Source organism: Vanessa tameamea, chromosome 10 (genome assembly GCF_037043105.1).
Source record: "Vanessa tameamea isolate UH-Manoa-2023 chromosome 10, ilVanTame1 primary haplotype, whole genome shotgun sequence".
NCBI lineage: Eukaryota > Metazoa > Arthropoda > Insecta > Lepidoptera > Nymphalidae > Vanessa > Vanessa tameamea.
Window position 1 is genome coordinate 6635744 of NC_087318.1, and position 20332 is coordinate 6656075.

Genomic DNA, 20332 nt, shown 5'->3' on the forward strand with positions numbered 1-20332 from the left:
TGTATTACTCACCCTTCAAACCGGAACAGAACAACACTGGGTACTGCTGTTTGGCGTTAGAAAACCTGATTTGTGGGTGGTACCTACCCAGACGGGCTAGCACAAAGCCCTATAAAAATAATGGCAAAGGAGTGCTCTGGCACTCACGATGTACCTGAATATTATTAAATAGTCTATAATAGATATATTAACAGTTTTCTTACGTCATCTAAATCGGTGATACCTTTGGTCCTGCGCCTCATCTTTCCCCAGTTGTGACATAGAGAGCAGGTGCACGATACAGGTGTGTTTGTGCACACGCTTGTACAAATCGTAAGTTTATTATCTCTGTAAGTTGAATAGTTAGTATTAGGGTTTTTGGGATGATATAAGTATTATTTATGTTACAATTTTACTATGATTGTGATTATTTCATAATTTTGATATACTAAGGTATTTTTAAACTTTTTAGCAATGGCTGTCATGAGCGATTTTACGAAAAGTGATCATCTTCACATACAGACATTTGGTTCGTAAGAATTTTTTTTTCTATTGGTAGCAAACGAGCAGGAAGCTCATCTGATGGAAAGTGATTACCACCACCCATGAACATCAGCAACACCGGGGGGCTTGCAGGTGCGGTGCCGGCCTTTAAGGAATGAGTACGCTCTTTTCTTGAAGGATCCCAAATTCGGGAAAACTGCCGGCGAAAGCTGGTTCCACACAGTGGTTGAGCGAAGGCACAGGCACAAGAGACACACAATATGTATGCGTGTCTCTTGTGTCTGTTAAGAACACGCGCTCTCATTCAAACTGGAACAAACTACTACAAAGTATATAGATATTGATTTATCATAACACACATAATCAATGTCAAGTAACAGTCACAGCATGGGTTTCCATTGTCTACAATACTGATTGCTAATCCAATTCTGTTCCTATAGGATTTAGGTCAAAGTGTGAAAACTAGGTCGCAACTGTTCAAGAGGCCCTACAGTGTTATAAAGTTTGCAATCGATAAATAACCAGCACACAAACCCACTGGCAACTTCATTGTAAGTAGCGAAAACTTGAAAACAGGTGTTTAGGAAATCGACGTGTTCTTGTGTGCTATTTAAACATATATAGTTTACTTGTACAGTTAAATCGGAATAATTCTATTTTAAAACATATCTAAAAGCGCCTCTGTTTGCGCGGGTAACGTTCTACTGTATGCAACTAGTTGTCGGTCGCGGCTTCGTTCGCGTTTTAGGTGTCGGTCGTTAGGTTAGATATAAAAAAGTTATGCCTATGTCCTACCTTGGAGTTCAAGTTACAGTTCAGTGGTTTGGCCGTGAAAAATCAACAAACAGACAGACAGAGTTGCTTTCGCATTTAAAATATTAAATTAAATATTAAAGTATATATGTATTACAAATATAGGTGTAAATTTAACAATGAAATAAGGTCAATATTTATATAATTTATAATAAAAATAAAAATATAATAGATTGAGTTGCTACAGAAATTATGTTTGTTGATATATTTAAAATCTACAAATAACACAAACAAGTTTCTTTTAATGTTCGATAGATAAATCTCCCACTATTGACTTTTTTCCACCGCGTTTAAACAATAAGCTAAGTTACGCTATATTAAATCATAATATATAATGTTATTGTCAAGTCTGACTAGACTTGAAAGTTTTGAGACGATCACAGTAGTAGTATTCCCATGAATCCATAAAAATACTAATACAATCATATCTTCCCAAAGAGTAAACGTATATACTTGGAATTGACCAGAAATTAGTTAAGAAATAATGACGTGTCAAGTAAATGGCGTATCAATAACGTGTGGAGTATTTCCTCACTCAAGTTTCGCTGAATTGTATTTAATACGCATATAGGGAACACTATAAATTATGCAGTAGCTCCGACGGTACGAGATCATTGAGTGTATGAGGCCAATGCGCTGTGCCTCTTAATGCTATATTAGCCTTTCGTCACTAGAGCCCTTCATTAATCATTCAGGTTGCTTTTATTTTATAATCGGTGTATAAAATATTAGTAAAGTGAAAACATAGACGCAGCAGATTAAATCCAGTATCAATATATTGAAAGTTTTAAAAAGTAAGGGTCAAGTTAAAACTAAATAGTCAATCATATATAATCACATATCATAGTAATAGTCGTATTTGTTTTTCCCTTGGAAACTTCCAAGGATTAATGTGATATTTTAATTTTTTACTAATGTTCGTATGTATAGTTAAGTTTCGATGGATGCATATTTTGTTTTTGATTGTTACATTGAATGAACGAATTAGGGATATATCAATAAGCAAAAATAGTTTCCAATTAAAATTAATACAAAATATAAATTTAAATATTAAAAGAAAGGAAGGATATAAGATTATAATAAATTAACTAATACAAAAAAAATACTATGTGTGCAACTAAATATTATAATAAAAAGGAATTGCAGCAAACTATTATTAAAATATCCAAAACAAATAATATCAATTTATTAATAATTCAATTGAATTATTAATTTGTATTGAAATTTTGGAACTAAATACGTACGTAATTTCATCGTAATAATTTTCGCTCGGACTAAGAATCTTTCCCCGTTTACGTTGATTTCTCACAAAAAATATACATAAAACACACAGCGTAGGGATAACTTGCATCCGCCGTAAAATTATATTATATATGTATATACCTATTATAATGTAAAAGCTCCATATCAATCAGATGAATAGTTTTTGCGTGAATTCAGCTAAAACAAACGAACAATACTTACCTCATTGTAATACTTATTTGTATAAAACCTAGTAGTACTCTTTAAAAATTTTCATATTGAATATGAAAATGTAAATCGCGTTAAAACAAAACTCAAACGGCATTTGCACTCCTGGTTTATCTAATGAAAGAGCGAGCTGATATTAAAAAATAATCATTTTATAGTTACAATAATTACGACAACTAATAATTATATATAAAATATGTACAGTCAGAGTAAGAAAACCTTCGTCAGTTTTCAAATTCATTCCTTTATCAAGTCGTAAACTCTTAGTACCTTTTGAAACTAAAGCACTAAACAGACAACTGCATATAAAATTAAACCAACATAGTATGATAACTTGGTTCAAAATAGTGTAACATCTTTGGACTACGTCTAGTGTCAAATCAACATAAAAACTTATTTATGGCCTAATTAGTCATTAGAAAGTTTAAATTAGATATGATATCTTCTATTGAATTGTCAAAGTCTGTCAGTGTCATATATTTTTTTGCAATATCTTGCAATCTTAGAATAAAAACGCTTGTAATATTATTCGGCCGTTATTTTAAGTGACACACACGAAAATAGATCTTAAGGTGACGAACCTTTTCTTACCCCGACTGTACCTATATATCATTATAAAATATAACGGCAAAAATATTACAAGCATTAGTAATAATATCGTAATATTATGATATAGACTGCGGGTGGAGTTCAAGCGTCGAATCCAGTTGAGTATTGAAAAATTGATCATCATAGAACAATATCAATAGGTACAATTTAATATCACATTAAACAATTAGAATTATAGTATTTTTATTAACACTGACTCGGGCAATAATATGTACTATATATTTCAAAACGATTTCGATTTACGACTTAAAAATCGGCCCCAAAACTCGCTTTTCAATATAAAATATCGTTGTTTCAGTTTACTCATACTTATATTATAAAAAATCCATATATTTAATTACGTAATACTGTTTTATATTTATAGTATAGCAGGTCCATTGTTTCAACTATCGCGGTGTAATACGCCATAGTTGTTATGAAAAACTTTGTTACAGACTCAAGGCTATTAAAATACATCTATATATTTTAATTACATATAACATTACCTCTGTGTATGTCTCATATGTAATTCAGTTTTATAAAGAACAATCATTTTATATAAGTTCACTTACTTATTTTTACTATTGGTTTATTTAAAAACGCTAAGCTAATATAAAACATCTGCTGTGTTTGTGCAATTACACAAGTCTCCCTTAAGCAACGCACATGTAGAAAATAGATAGACAAAACGTTGAAGAATGATCGTGACATGATGCAGCACTTGCAAGAAAAAAAAAACGCTTATCCCCTTAACGTGATTTGGCTTAAACGAAAAATAAGACAATTTAGGGTTAAATTTCTTTACAAGAAACGAAGTATTTAAAGGAACTAGAATTAATTAACAAGTACAGTTATATATTATTTAGAGATTACTATATTTATATACTAAGTATGGCAAGACGACAATCATTAGGTAATTTTACTTTTTTAATGACAAAATAATTCCAAAAAACATACTTGTTTCATTTGATATATATTGATAACTTTAACTAGTTAACTTTAAAAACTTTGTCGTAATAATAATAATTGAATCGAATTAAAGTTTAACTATAAATGATATATTCGAATATATATAAAAAACAGCCACGATGACTTGTATATTCCAGGCTATTTCAGCAACTGCTTCTAATCCAAAAGTCATCTATGGTCATTTTCATACATTGTGAATGAGATTTCGCTCTTACTAGCCCTTCTATACGGTAAAAAACTATTTGTTTGGACTACCCTTACGTTCGAACGCAAACCCTTCCGTGCAATATGATTTGCGTCAGTGGAGATGCGTTTAGAACTGATCATCGGACGGTAACCGAGCGGAAAAAGCGCTTCTCATGCGGCCGTTTTGAAAAACAGTTTGAATAAGATTCGACGGATATTCTCTGATTTATTTTAATAAAACTTTTTTTTATGCACAAAAATAATGTTCCTTAAATTTTTGTATAATTATATTTGGTGAGAGTAATCAGACACGTCGTTTGTGACAAATTTTGTTAATACACGATACGTTTGTGTGTTACCATAATTTAACTTCAGGGTGGTTCGGTGATCATTACTTTTTAATTTTTATATGTTTTTAATAATCTACCTTTTAGGCTATTGTGTTTCAAAAGGCGTCAACCGCAAGGTGGGTAATGTTATCATTCCATTAATTACAACAACCGTCCCCCTGCTTTTTAAAAGTAAATTAATCCGATTAAGGGGGGAATCGAAGAACCCGCTCCATCCGAGTTTATTCAGGCAACTTTCTTAGGAATAATTATTTTTTGTAATTAAATCCATCAACACGATTTTTTCCTAATGATTCTCCCACGGGAGCGGGTGGTGGGTGAGGGGGTGTGAGAGCTTTATTTTTCGTATTTTCCTAGTTCATAAAAAATACCATGCGCGATAACGTTGGTAACAACATGGATCAGAAGGTCCTGTAAAATACATTTCGAATTGTATTTGAATGTTGCTAAGTTATCATTTATTCAAACTAAATAAACCATCTCTTACTTAGTTAAACCAACAATTAAATAATAAGTATATATATATTTTTTAATTATCAAAAATGTGATATTTAGTGAAAGTATATTTTTTATCCTGTTTATGTTTCTTTACCTGAAAGTTTGGAACATCCTCATTTAGTATAGCATCCCTCCCCGGCCGTAGTGTTAATGATATCTCGCTTTTAAAGGGCACATCATTTACTTACTTTTAAGAAAATTAATTGAAATGAGTTCTGACGATGAAAAGATGGCTATACAAAAGAGAACGGTAGTCGCTAGGTGTCGCTCAGAGATAACTTGTTCGACTTTAATTAATTATTTTGTGGCAAAGAATTCTGTTCACTTTGTAATTTTAGCCGCATTCATTTATTTGCTAAATTATGATTTCAATTATACAAGCAATATAAATTAATTTGTTGAAAATATTTACCATATAATTAAAATTCCTTTTAATCATATTAATGCTGTCTTGTATAATTAAAGTATAATTAGTTGATGAAACCTAGAAAACTTTATAAATATCACAGTTCTGGTAAATGTTTATTATATGTATCTATTGTTGCTTTGGATCAATATATATATTTACCGGCTTTGTGCAAGCCCGTCTGGGTAGATACCACCCACTCATATATTCTACCGTCAAGCGGTAATACTCAGTATTTGGTGTTCCAGTTCGGAGGGAGAATGAACCAGTAATTACAGGCACAAGGTACACAAAATCTCTTAAGGTTATGTAAGAAATGATTAAAATTTCATACTGCACCAATGTCTATGGGCGGTACGGTGACTAGTTACCACCAAGTGGCCCATTTACAAGTACCCCTACCGATGCCATAAAAAAAAATCCACTATACCGTCAAACGATACTAATATTTTACATTACTATGTTTCAATTTGAAGGGTGAGTGAGCCAGTGTAGCCACCTGGCTACGCTATGGCAACCAGGTCAGCTAAGATATACCACCTTAGATGACCTAGTTGGCATTGAAAAATATATTTTTTTTGACGTTATAATTTTCTTGACACATATAACGTGTGATAGATATATTTATATATTCTTTGTCTTTTATTATTTCTAACTCGTTACGTAGCGGACAGGTCACATCTGCGTATAGAACAGTGTATGGATACTTAATGTATCGGGAGGACCGCAGATTGATGGCCGCCCCTTCGGGAGTCTATTGCAATAGATTGACTTAGTTTTGTTTCATTCGCACAACCTCGCAAGGGAATTTCTTTTGACGACGTTTCCAGTATCATCAGTGCTCCTTGATCTAATTGTTTATGTTCGTGTGTTACTTCTATAATAATAGAATTAGATCACGGATATAATATGCGGGTCACTTTTATTTTAGCTCGATTATTTTCAACTTGTTTTTTTTTAGTATTTCATTATATTTACGAAAATTTATATACTACATTAAATCCGCAGATATATATGGTAAGGTGAATTCCGCAGATAATAAAAAATAGATAAAGCAAGAAAATTAAACGTACTATATTATATAACTTTATATTAAAGTACCATAATTAATTTTATTTATTTTTTTTTATTAATTACCTTATTTGAGATATATGTATATAATATTTTTAGTTCTTCACAAAAATATAGAAAAACATACATGATACATGACACATGTCAATTCAATGGTGATCCTACAAACTATCAAACTCTATTAATCTTACAAGGATACCGATTCGATTAGTAATAAATTACTTGACACTGAGTAAGAGTACGATTGTTTTGCTCACAATTTCCAGTATTCGTATCGAAAATGTAAATAAGAAGTTGCTCGTACGTTTTATTACTGTCCCTACGGGTGCGGCGAAGTAATATTTTGACTTTTTATTTTTAAGAATGAAACTCGCTGTGAGGGAAGTGTGAAATGATGTTTTGGTATTTTTTTTATCGTTCCGCAGGGTAATGTAAGGCCCGCAATCTTTTTGTGTTATATTATTTGAATTATATATAACTTTGTGTTCACAATTACAATTATCGTAAGGTGGTTATTATACTACTGCATTTCGGCTTTTTCTTTGAATTCTAATGTTTTTTTTTTCAAATTTTGATCGAAGAAGATTATATTGTAATGGTTTTGATCATCTTGTGAGGATGAGTATTACGGTCGGAGGTCACCACAAGTACGATAAATTCTCCCTCTATTCTTCACAATACGATAACTCATTGACGTGGCTCTGAAATAGTCTGAAACGAAAAGCAAAAGTACGGTATAATTCAGTGTCCGAAAATATTATGGCAGAGATAGGATCGTTTGAGAAAGCGGCGTGAGGTCGAGGGTCATTGCGGCCCCGATACATTCTTTCCAAATGTATGAAGTTCGAAGAACTAGTTTACACATACGTCTCTTTGTTTCGTGATCTTAGAACTACAGTATTTTTTATACTTGGCTTTTCTTTGTGCCTAGAGGGCATAGATTATTTCGCCAATGTCACGAGCAAAGACAGTTAATTAAATGTCATGTTTTTAGGAATTTACGTCGAATCTGGAATTTTACTTACCAGTAGGGTAGTTGACAATATATTTAGAACTGATAGAAAATTTGTTGCCAATAAGTAAAGTATACCTGAAAAATATAAAATGTATGGCTTTAAGTGTCATGGTCCAGTACTCCCATTGTGTGAAATTGATATTTTTAATATTATTATAAAACCAAAAAATATATAAATAAAAGCTTTATATAAATAGAAGATACTTGGTTCCTGCTTTTTGTAAATCTATGCATATCATTGCGTACTCAAGAAAAAAAAATGCCTTACCTATACTATTTCAATTTCTTTATTTTCTCGATGACAGTTCTAATTTGATAGTTGTAGTGTTGTGACCAAATAAGTAATGATATCGATCGCATATATTTATTATATTTTGAACAAATACAAATACAACAAAAACATTCAAATATATTTTTTCAAGAGAGATGGGGATGGACATGGGGAGAGCTCATCGAGTGACAGTTTCATCAGATTTTGATTAAAATAAATAAATAAAGATTACCTGTCGTTATAATTATTTCGTTTCATTATCGAGTACCTACCTATACCTACTTTTTTTACAACAGCTTCGAAAATTTTAAAGAAGTTGGTATTATCAATCAAGAATTAATACGTGTAACATCTTGTAATTAAATATAATATTAATTAATAAATTTGTACAAAAGTATCCGGTAGTAGTTTAATTTCTTACATTTTGTAAAAAAATATCGGGTTTGTTATCGTGTTACGTTTATCGATATAGCTCCATCCCTATCAGTTTCTCGCACTCTGGTATAACCTTCTACGTGTGTAAACATCATATTTTTATAAAATAATGCATACATAATGTAAAAAAGACGCTCGTTCAAGTTTTCACAGGAGCTGTCATCGAAAATAAAGAAATGAAAATAGTATAATCATATTTTTTTTACGTATTAAATGGCTCCCTTTAAGTGCCTTATTATTGCCATTAGTAGCAGTTATGAAAGTTACTATTGATTGATCTTCCCAACTAAACTAAAGTCTATTTTAATCTTAAACGGTGATCTATTCGATTATATGTGAACGTATACAAAGTTCTTGTCTATGTGTGTGTACGCTCGTTAATCATAATATTCAGATGTTTGTGCCTGTGTATGCTAGTTCATAATATTATGTTTTGGGTATAAGAAATTAGTTAGTGGACATTAAGCTTGAATGGAATTCGATTGAACAATTTAGATCTTTGATATGTCTTAGATATATTTTCTTCAAAATGTTTTTTACCAATATAATAAAAGTATTCATTTTCCTTAAAATATTCAAATATCATGTTATATTATATTTATTATAATCTTAATAACCTTAAATGAATTTTATAATTAAAAATATTTTAAATCGAATGCCGAATGAAATACATTGACAAGAAATATACATTACACACAAAATAACAAAAGCATAAAATATTTAAAATTTAACATATAATTAGCGTTTTCTTAGCGGATCAAGACTATTTAAGCGCAGTAGCCGAAACTTGGAAAGGAACATTAAGGGCTCGCATATCGCAGGGACTGACCCATCCTGAAATTTAAATCTAGATCAATAACCGCGCTTATATCATTGTCTTCATTAGAGATAATTGGGTTCACTCCCCGTCGGCCGCAACTTTGTTTGCTTGCCAATAACTTGAGACGAATTACTTTGTCATTAATGCCTACGTCATACCTTAAAGCTGAGATTTCATTATACTATCCTGTCTTTATCGTGTAGGAACATTCGTTAGTTTAACCGATACATTAATATTTAATGTATGACTAACAAAACGTAAGATGAAACTTTCGTATCATAAACCAAGTAGTAGTTGTTAGTATTAAGTATGTATGAAAATAATTAGTTCAGATATACTTTATGTATATGTTACTAGCTGTCTTGAATTTGCACGAGCAGATGATTATTTTATGTTTTTTGTTTTATGGCAAATGAGAAAATTGTATCGTGATGATAAATAAAGAAATAAATAAGTAATCACCTTCGTCGCTACAAGAAAGATAAACCACACAATACTTTTCATTTCATGTCTCTTTTGCGTGTAATAACACTGCACACTAACGCACACTGGAACAACTATACATATAATAATTGATGTTTAACTGTACAATAACTGATGAGTGAGTGATACGCAATTAGGCGGGTTTTCAACGGTAAAATTCGTTTTTTTTTTCAATTATTATATACATACTAATATTATAATACAATAAGTACCAACCCAAGGGCTTATTACTCGTAACAAACGTCATATAACATATCTGAGAGTAAAGCTTAAGCTAAAATTATTTATTTTGATAAGGATTGATATTGTCTGTACACAATATGAAAATAGTAATGTTTGATTTTGACTCCACAAAAAAGTATTTACACGATTTGATTTTTGTCGATCAACTGTTAAATCGAAATTGACTTGAATCGTCTGAACATTCTTTCAAACAAATGAAATTGAATTAAAATTAACGTTTTTTTTTGTGTCGTATTTTTAAATAATTGTGTCATTTACACATGGTTATAGGTAGTGCTTTATAAAAACATCATCATAATGAACAATCTCTTTAGATTTTATTACAACTTATTTTAAATTGTATGATGTGATCTAATTTGTCGCGCCTAGAACACGTACTCCTGTTGAATTTATTGTCATGTAAAATTTAAAAAAAAATCAAAATTTAAGATAGGTCGTAAAGTTCCACATGTGTTTTGAAGTACGTTCCGGAGGAATACTCATTTACAGCGTAATTTGTTTACATGCGGCGTGTAAACACGATTACCTGGAATAAGGGTAGTGTTTTATGTTACGTTATTTACACGCGCGAACAAACATTGAGATAATTACACGAAAATTTTTTAAATAACAAAATAATATCATAACTTCCATTCAAAAATTAAATATTTTTATGTTATAATTTGACTGTTTGAGAATCAATTTATTTTTTTCTCTTAATTAAAATTTTGTCGTATTCATATGCGTTGGTTTTTTGTTATCGAATTAGTTATTGGGTAGGTTAATAGTATTTATAATTGTTTATAATTTCTTATATTGTATTTAACGTTGTTCAAATCTTATAAGGGATACATAAATATTATTTTGATCATGTATCGCTATTTCTTGAGCTTTTGAATTCCATCCATGCACACTTGAAAAAAATATTTTGCTGTTTATTACGAGTATGTGTATAAAGTCCAAGTATATTTTCTCCAAGTAAAGCAAAACTTTATTAATTTATCACGTGTTCTGCGCTAAAGGAAAACTTTACAAGAGCTGCGTAGCGGGGGGAAAAGCAATCCCGTGACGAAAAGAGTGGGTGGTAACCTAGTGACCGTATGTGTTTTGACTTTTGACTAATAATTAAAATCAAAGTGTGACAAATGTTCCTTCCTTATTATAAAAAAGTATTTTTATAATAATAAAACTTATAATAGGTATATAATTTTTTTGATATTAATTTTGACTATATGAGTCAATGCAATATTCTTCTTCTAATTTATCTCTGTGACGTAGCAGATGACAATGTCTGGTTCATTAATTTTTCATATTTTTTTCTCAAATAACAGCATCTGTTTATCGGCACGTTTCAAACCACTTAGTCATGTATCTCCTAACCCGGATTGATTTCCACTCGATCGTTTTCAAATCCCCATTTTTGCGATGCCATTACGATTTCGCTTACCTTCTTCATATTTCCACGCGTATCTCGACGATTCGCAGATCCATTATTTTTTATAGCGCCAATACACGACGCTTAGTGCCTTCACCCCTCTTGGCTATGTTTGAGTGTAGGTAAGCTAAAGTAACAATGGCACGAGAAATAAGACTGAGAGATAAAAATTGCCTAAAAAATTTTATTTACTTACAATTATCATGCTTTTTTCCACAAATTTATGAATAATAAAATGTTTGAATTTATAATTTAATACGCCTCGTTCTTATTTATTGACGGTTAAATTTTTGCCATTCCCCTAAGTCTAGTAACACCGAGTCAGCCGTTCGACTCAATACATCGACAAACGTCACAGCCGCTGCGTGACACTTATGTAAATATTTAAATACGATCCAGTACAAGCTATGAATATTTTAAACTCTAAGTAAACCACTCGGCTTTCTACATCCCCAAGATTACCACACACTAATAAAACAAAATATTGCACTATAACGAACGCAATAAGATTCAAAGTCTATTAAAGCGACCGCGCAGTTTAAGTTGGCTTTTCTTTATATCTATGCATAAAATGATTTGGTAAGTGTTGGCAAATTGGGGATCGATATTAAAGTGACGAGTTATGCTGATTGGATTTTTTCGAGTGGCTTCGAGGGGACGGTGAATAATTGAGTGCGATTTACTTTTATGAGTTTTCAACAATTTCAAAATGTATTTACACGATATCATTTTTAATTTAAGTTGTTTAAGTTCGTTTCAGATTATAATATATTAAGATTATTTCTTCATGTATTGATTTTGTTACTATTTAAATAAAATATTTATACGTTACTACATATTCCATTACGTATATTTAAAATTTCACATAAGCAATGATATTAATTATGAATATTGTATTGCAAATATTTCTTAGACCGACATTGCTATATAAAATTTAAAAGGCGCTTAATAGCTTAAAAAGAGAAGCCACGATTGATAATGAAAACGAAACCAAGTATTCAAGGGCCCGTCCGTGACGATATCAATTGATCACGCAGACTTCAGAGATTGCTCTCAGTGAGTCCGTTCAATCTACTCAGTAGTCGAGTAGCTCTCACCTATCTTTCCGGTTCCAATCTTTTGTCTGGCGCACTTTGAGTTGCGACACTTGAGGGCGGAGAACGTCTTTGTTACATAGTCGTGATAAGTGATCGGTGACGGTTATTTTAAAGATAAATGTAATCTCGTACATTCATTTTAGTCACTCAATTAATTCTTAAAGCAGGTGGATACTATTTAATGTATTGATTATATTAGGTTTCATATGAAAGTGTTAAATAAAAACACTCACTTATTATACAGTAAATTAAAATACTGATACAATAAACTTTAATTTAAATTACATTCTCAATTAATTAATGATTGTATCAGTAATTTATTTTATATCTTTTACTACTTATCAAAGCAAACTTAAACTACTACTCGTACGAAAAGATAAAAATAATTTCGATATTAAAATTTACGATAGTCTGTGGTATAAAAATATGCAATTCCAGCCAAAGTGAAACGTAGATAATGATTCTTTAAAAAGCCACTATCCCAGGTGGTGACTATGACAATATAAAGTATGCAATGTGGGCGATCGCCATCGTCCCTATTAAATATTATTTTCGCAAATTCAAAAAACAAAAAACGCATTGCTAATACTGAATTACTTACTATCTTGTTAAAACATATGAATAATAATGGATTATCAGTTTTATCATATAATTTTAGTTAACCTTTGTTTTCTATACATTTAGTGAAACTGTGTCGACACTGTCTGTATAAAAAACATTTTAAAGATCAATTATTGTGATATTTTTATATTTATTATCAAAGCAGAAGCTATTTTGTGACAAGATGTTTTATGTTTTGACGAAGACGTATTAACTCTTAATATTTTAGTTGATATTTTGTTTCAATAAGTACTACACTTTAAACTAAAATTAATAGTCCAGGATTAAAAACAGCAAAATGTTATTCCAATGACATGTAATAGAAGATCGGTCGGGCGAATGGCATTGATCATAATATCGGCGGAGGCTTATGGAGTGATAAATGGACGGCCGCAGCATCACTGGCATGATGCCGCCGCCATATTTAAATCGCGCCTGTCACATTCGCGTAACGCAGGGGAAAAATATATTAGCTCCTAGATGTAATTCGTGTTTATGAAAGTATCATTGTATATATTGATAAACTTCGCTTGGTTATATTGATTTAAATTAGAAATTTTAACTGTTCAAGTTTGATCATTATTCATAGTATTTTAATTTAGATAATTCCGATCTTTTCTTTTGTTTGACGTTTGGTTTAGAGTTATAGTATTTATAATAGTTTAGTTTACAATAATTGTAAAATTATAACAATAATTGGAAAAGGTTGTGAATGTCGCCTGTTTTATCAAAGTCAATGAAGCAGATAGGAAATTAAAAATCATCAATCAAACTAAAAAATACAAAAGCCCCGTTTCCCATTGTCGCCGATATGTTTGCGCAAAAACGACTTTGTCGCATCACAGACAAAGTAATAAAAAATCTAAACGCGAATATAGTTATCTAGAAGATGCTAAAAGATGATTAGTATTATACATTTTATAATATGTTTTAAAGAAGTGTTAATATTTCGGAATAAAATATGTAGGTATATTGTAAGCGCAAGTATGTACTTAGAAACTGACGAAGTACTTGTAACACTAATAATCACCTTTAAAATAAATGAATGGTATATAATGGTAAATAACATGTATATTTTACTCTTTTGGTGTACGTATAATACTCACTTGAAGAGATTATCTTCTTAAAAATTAGTATATTCAATGTTTTTTTTAATGAGATGGTCGTCAATCGTACCAAAGTGTGTCCTTCTCTGTCTTCGTAGGAGTATATCTATTGCTAAAGCATAACACAGAATTCTTATAAGGAATACTTGGTTTCTGTGCTTGGCTGTCCTGTCTCTTCTTGCCGCTCTATGTATCGAAACCGTGAGCCAGGGGCTTTGTGATAGGACGCGTAATACTCTCACAATTGGTTATTGCGTTGCAATGACTGTGCGGTTTACGCGACCACCATGGGTTTTTCCGAACTAAGTGGAAAATGTGACTTTTATATAAAATCGGTCAATATTTTTAAATTTCCAAAATATTACTCAATTTATTATATAAGGTCACGAGTTGATGGATTTTTTTTATAATATCATTTCTTTGTGTTATGAAAGAAGATCCGTTTTACAAATATTAAGTTCTGTGGCATAAAAATGCTGATGATATTAGTTGTGATAGCACAAACATAAAAAGCAATAATTTTATGTCTGTATTTTTAACTATTAATCATCAAGAGAAAAGTTAGTTATTACAGTTGATATTTATATTAAATTGTACAAAAAATTGTCGCTTGCTATTTACTGTTTTTCTTAATATGAATAATTTTATTAAGGATTATTTTATGAAAATGTATTTTCATTATACATAACTGATCTTAAAATTATGAATAAACGGGGACATAAACAAGAGATTCAGAAAGGCACCTGGAACGACACGATTTATCTCCGAATCAAATTGTTAAGGGCAAAATTATAAACAAAAATTACGATTGAATCATATTTTGGGTGTTTTAAAAAAAGTTAATTTGTAATTAAAATAAGTAGGTGATTAATAAGTACTAGAGTCATCATTTTTTTAATAACGTTTTATACACTTATTACAGTTTTAATTGATTATTATTCAATAAGCAAATAAAACTTTTGTGTTACCGAAAAAACAATAACGAAATACTAGGAAGATGTGAATTACTCTTATTTTTTTTTCATATTTTTTACGTCTGCATAGAACAGTTCAACGTGCGTCATCGCTACGAGTCTTGTTTCAGCGGGAAGGGTTCGCGATCCTCAATGATTCAACATTTTCCATTGAAAACTTTATTCCAAGATTGCTCCGTTGTATAAATGTAATAAGCTTTGCAGACGAGATTAGACCCCAAATTTCACTCAGGCATTAATGACATTTTCAGTTGGCACGCGAGGGATTTTGTTGCTTGTTGGCATACAGACAATGATTTTGAAAGTCATTTCGTTAAGTTTTGACATTAGCTTTTGAATAAATCAATTACGAAATAAATGGCCTGTTAAAAATTTAACACCCACATAAATTTTAGTTAAGAATAAAATATACATTAAATACCTAGGTAATATTTACAACCAAAAATATATAACTTGTAATTAATGAAATATGAATTGATGAAGAGTTGACTAATATTACTTATTATTAGAAATATTATTTAAAAATTGCAAGAAGTACAAGATGTCGCAAAGACCACTCGCAGTACAAAAATGATTCCTGCGATCCATCGAAACTCATTCGCGTTGTATATCGTTCGTGCATGAAATTTACATGGAATTTTGTACTTGTAATAAAGAATGATGAATTGGGCTCGCATTGGTAATTACGGACAGAGCGGGCGCACCGATATTAAATTGCAAAATTCAATAATTTTGTTATTTTACTTTTTGCAACGAAATAAGGTTGATGGAATTACGACTAAGGCTTTGTTGACTGTGCCTACTCTGATATGTCGCTTATGTTTATATTGAAACCATGTAGTTGTGTTTTCTTTTAACCCATTCACAGATCACGATAACAAACAAGTTACTGAATTTATACAGATTTTTCTACAACGTTGTACCTAATTTACTTTATAAGATGTAAAACTATTTTTATTAATTTTTGTATCGAATCAAAACGTAACTTATTTTACGAGTAATATATATTTTTTAATATAGACACAAAAATTACATTTCTAATACAAAGGTATGGGCCGCGAATATTCGTTTTAAGATCGGCGTTCGGCATATTCGTCCGTCTAAAATCTAAAAAAAAAATATGGAATACTATATACCCTCCATACTTGTCTCTTGTGTTACAATTCATTGTATTTAATTTAATTTAAAATATATATTTGTAACTTTTGGTGGTAGCTCAAATTGGTAGCTGTATTGGTTGCCGAATAAGGCTTCAAGTCATTATGCTGTAGCTCGTAATTATTCCTACAAAAATCACGCATAACTTTATTTTATCAAGCAAAAAGTGTCACAAAAAGTTTTAAATGTTTGTCCTATTTCTTCTACGTCTTGTTTCGTTAGCTATTTCAGTTGTTGCATTTTCATTGATTCTCAATTAATTAATTATTATAACATTCTAACAGAAATCTACTGAATATTGGCGTATATTCGTAATCGTTAAAATATATGTTAAGCACCATCTTAACAAACACATTAACTAAAATTAACCCTAATATATTTTTTATCTTAGCTTATCAAAAGTTCATTGTTGTATACCCATGTAGCTACTGGTTTCTGTGACATAATACTTACATATTTTATGTTGGTTTGTTGTATGGGTATTGTACATATATGGTTAATGGTTTTGTGGACGTAATTGGTTTTCATTCTCGCGTTGATTTACCGAGCAGCTTTGAGGCATGGATGTTTGTCACGACACAATTTTTGCCAACACGATTACCGAATCGTGTTAAAAAAAATGTTACTTAGCTTATTTCGTTTTTCTTTCTTTCATAGTTTTTTCGTAACAGTATTCCTGTCGATGTAAACGTATATTTAATATGAAATTATTCCACCGTGATTGAATCTATTGAGGACAGACATTCTTAAAAAAAAATCTTAATATATATTTTGTAAGTATGTACTTTTTAATAACCTTTCGAACAAAAACAATCATCAATTACAGTTTTCTAAAAGGTTAATTTAAAAAATATAATTGGTGTAATCGTTTTATGTTTTTTCATAGTTATGATTAATATTCTAACGGGACTCTTATAATTCTTGTGATGGTATCTATGATGTATGTATCCATGTAATATAATACATGATGACATTTAAAATGATCTTTCAAGACAATTTACATACATTTAAAATAATAGTTACATACATATTTTTTGCCAAATGAGCAAACAAAAAATAGTAGTCTACTACAACGATTGATTCTTTTTTTGAGATATAAATTACGTTTAGATAGTATTACATTACATAAAAGAGTTTTGAGTGTTAGATGCTTATTAATTAAAAAAAAATTACATTAAAATATCCTTTAATTACTATTATTTAAATATCAAACAGTTAATTACCAATGTTATATTGTACTACGTTATTAAAATTAGAAATTATATAGTACTAGCGGCCCGGTACGTGCTTCGCTACGTATAAAGTGATATGATACAAAAAAGAGTTAGAACATCGATTCATTTCTTTAAAAAGTATATTTTCTTAATTGCTAGCTATTTAAAAAAAGAATTCAAAACATTTGGATAAACAATATTTTTGGTTTTTCCATTTTGAGTGTGAATAAACAAACGGCTGGGGGTACCGACTCTAGAACAGGCAACACACAAGTTGTGAAAAACATGATTCTTCCAAATTCACACCACAAACGTGAAGTGTTTGCCCTTGGGCCTTGTTGATGGACATCGCAAATGATAAACGAACAGGATATTGTAATCGTTTGAACTCGAATGGCATATCAGTTTGAATCATAGGGATACGCGGTATCAAACAAACTTCACCTTTAGATTTACCAGTTAAGATCGTAGCTTCGATCAAATTTGGCAATAACTTTTTCACTGTCAATCTGGTGCCATTACACAGTTTTGGTGAATTAATATTTCGTAATAATATAATTAAAGAACCAACTTTCAGACTTAAGCAGTGCGGTGGCATACCAGCCGGTTCCAATGAATTTAAAAATTCAACTGGAAAGTTCAATGCCTCAACTTGATTCATAGCACTGTCAATTGATTTATATGTCGTGAATACACCTGGCAGTTTCTCTGGAATTTGAAAATTCATAGCATTGATATGAATGTTCTTTGGTGCTAAAATGGCGCGTTCTCTCATCCAATCATGATTTATTTAATTCTGAAGAATATTCGGAAAAACACATTCAATCAATTCATCTATCGATTGCAATAGTACAAAAATTGTTCGGTATAGTGATCAATCCATTGGTCCTGTCGATTTGTATTTTGCCATCACCAATTTCTAACAATTGTTTTGAAAACTCATGGGCAGCTGGATCATTTTGTAAGTTAACACGTATATTCACCAATAAAATAAATTTGCAAGAATTGATGATCAGCGTCGGGGTACGGCAATAACGAACCAACTTGATGATAAATCTGGCCCTGAATCTGTAACATGTATGCAATTTTAGGTTGTTGGATAAGAATTTTTAAAATTATCGAATACTTTATGATTAAGATTGATATAAATATGGGACAATCCAGTTGAAGTATTTACCTTAAACGTCGGCATGAAATTATCTCTAATAATTTTAGTAGCACCAAAAGAATTCATTTGAAATACCGAATTGTATTATTGAATATGATTCAAAAAATGCTTCGATGTTTGAGATGTCCCAAATATTAATGAATATAATGGTTCGGGTGGAATTTCTAAAGCTGGCAATCTAACTTTGCCATTAGCACAACACATGCCGGGCGTTTCACCTGAAAATTTTGCCGCATCACAATGTGGACATATTACGTCCATCATTCCAATGTATCCGTACATACTATAATCAATCTGACTGTTGTAATTAAAACCAGCACACATCGTTTTAGTCAAAGTAGCACGACGTATTCGTGATCGCCGTGGAAGATTCAGTACAGGCACAGGGTCAGCAGATCTATTTCGTGCACTACGTTCACGCTACGATGCATTAGCTTGTGTGCGTTCATCTGCAGTCTGTGATCGTCTTTGTTCTTTGGCTCGTGGCATTGATCCTTCATCCGTCATATACAAAAGAAAAATGAAATTGAAAACAAATTGCTACATTAATAGTGGTGTATTAGTATTTATACATGTGTGTCTGGAAATATACGGGATGAAATATTGGTGGTTATTTTCCCGCAAGATATCGATTCAGTTTCGCTTAAAAATAAAAATACAAAAGGTGTAGGTATTGACTACTAAATCAATTCTTAGCGGGAAAACAACCAACAAAATTTCACCCTGTACCTATATAACTGCATTCGTTGTCAATGTTTAAAAAATGTTAATAAAATAATCCATTACAAAATAATAAAATACACAGCAATATGTTTTTTTCAAATTAAGAAACACACATACATGTTATCACTTCAACAGTTCAAAACTTACCGTTTGTGTAAATGCGTTTGACAATTTAATTCAAATAAAGCCTGCTAACTACATGAAACACCGACAATATTAATTAATCGATGTTCTATCTGATTTTTGTATTATTTCTAATGACAGCTCAATTATTTTTAAAATAAGAAATTGTGTTACATGCCAGTATTTAATGCTATGCCATGGGTTATTTGGAAATAATAAATTGAATTAAGACGTATTACCTATTGAAACTGGTGGATGAGTGTACTCATTTTTAATTGATACTTACTTTTAATTTGACAGACAATTCCCCGTCTAAAAAATCTCCATTAACAAAATGACCCGCCATTTATTGAAATCATTTGTTACAAAAAAATTGATAAATGAAGAACCACTCGACTAATTTTGTGCAAACACATAATTTTCACATAAACCATCTACTAAATAGTCCGAACAAACCCTGAAAATATGGTTTGGATAAATGAGCCCGTTCTTGAGTTATAAAGTGACAACGAAAAATGCCACTTATTTTTATATATAAGATTTCAACGAATGTCGACATAAAAATACGAGTAATGTACATTTTAAAAGATTTTTTAATATATTATAAATTCATTGATGTTACAAAATCAAATCAAATGTATCATTGGAGGTCAA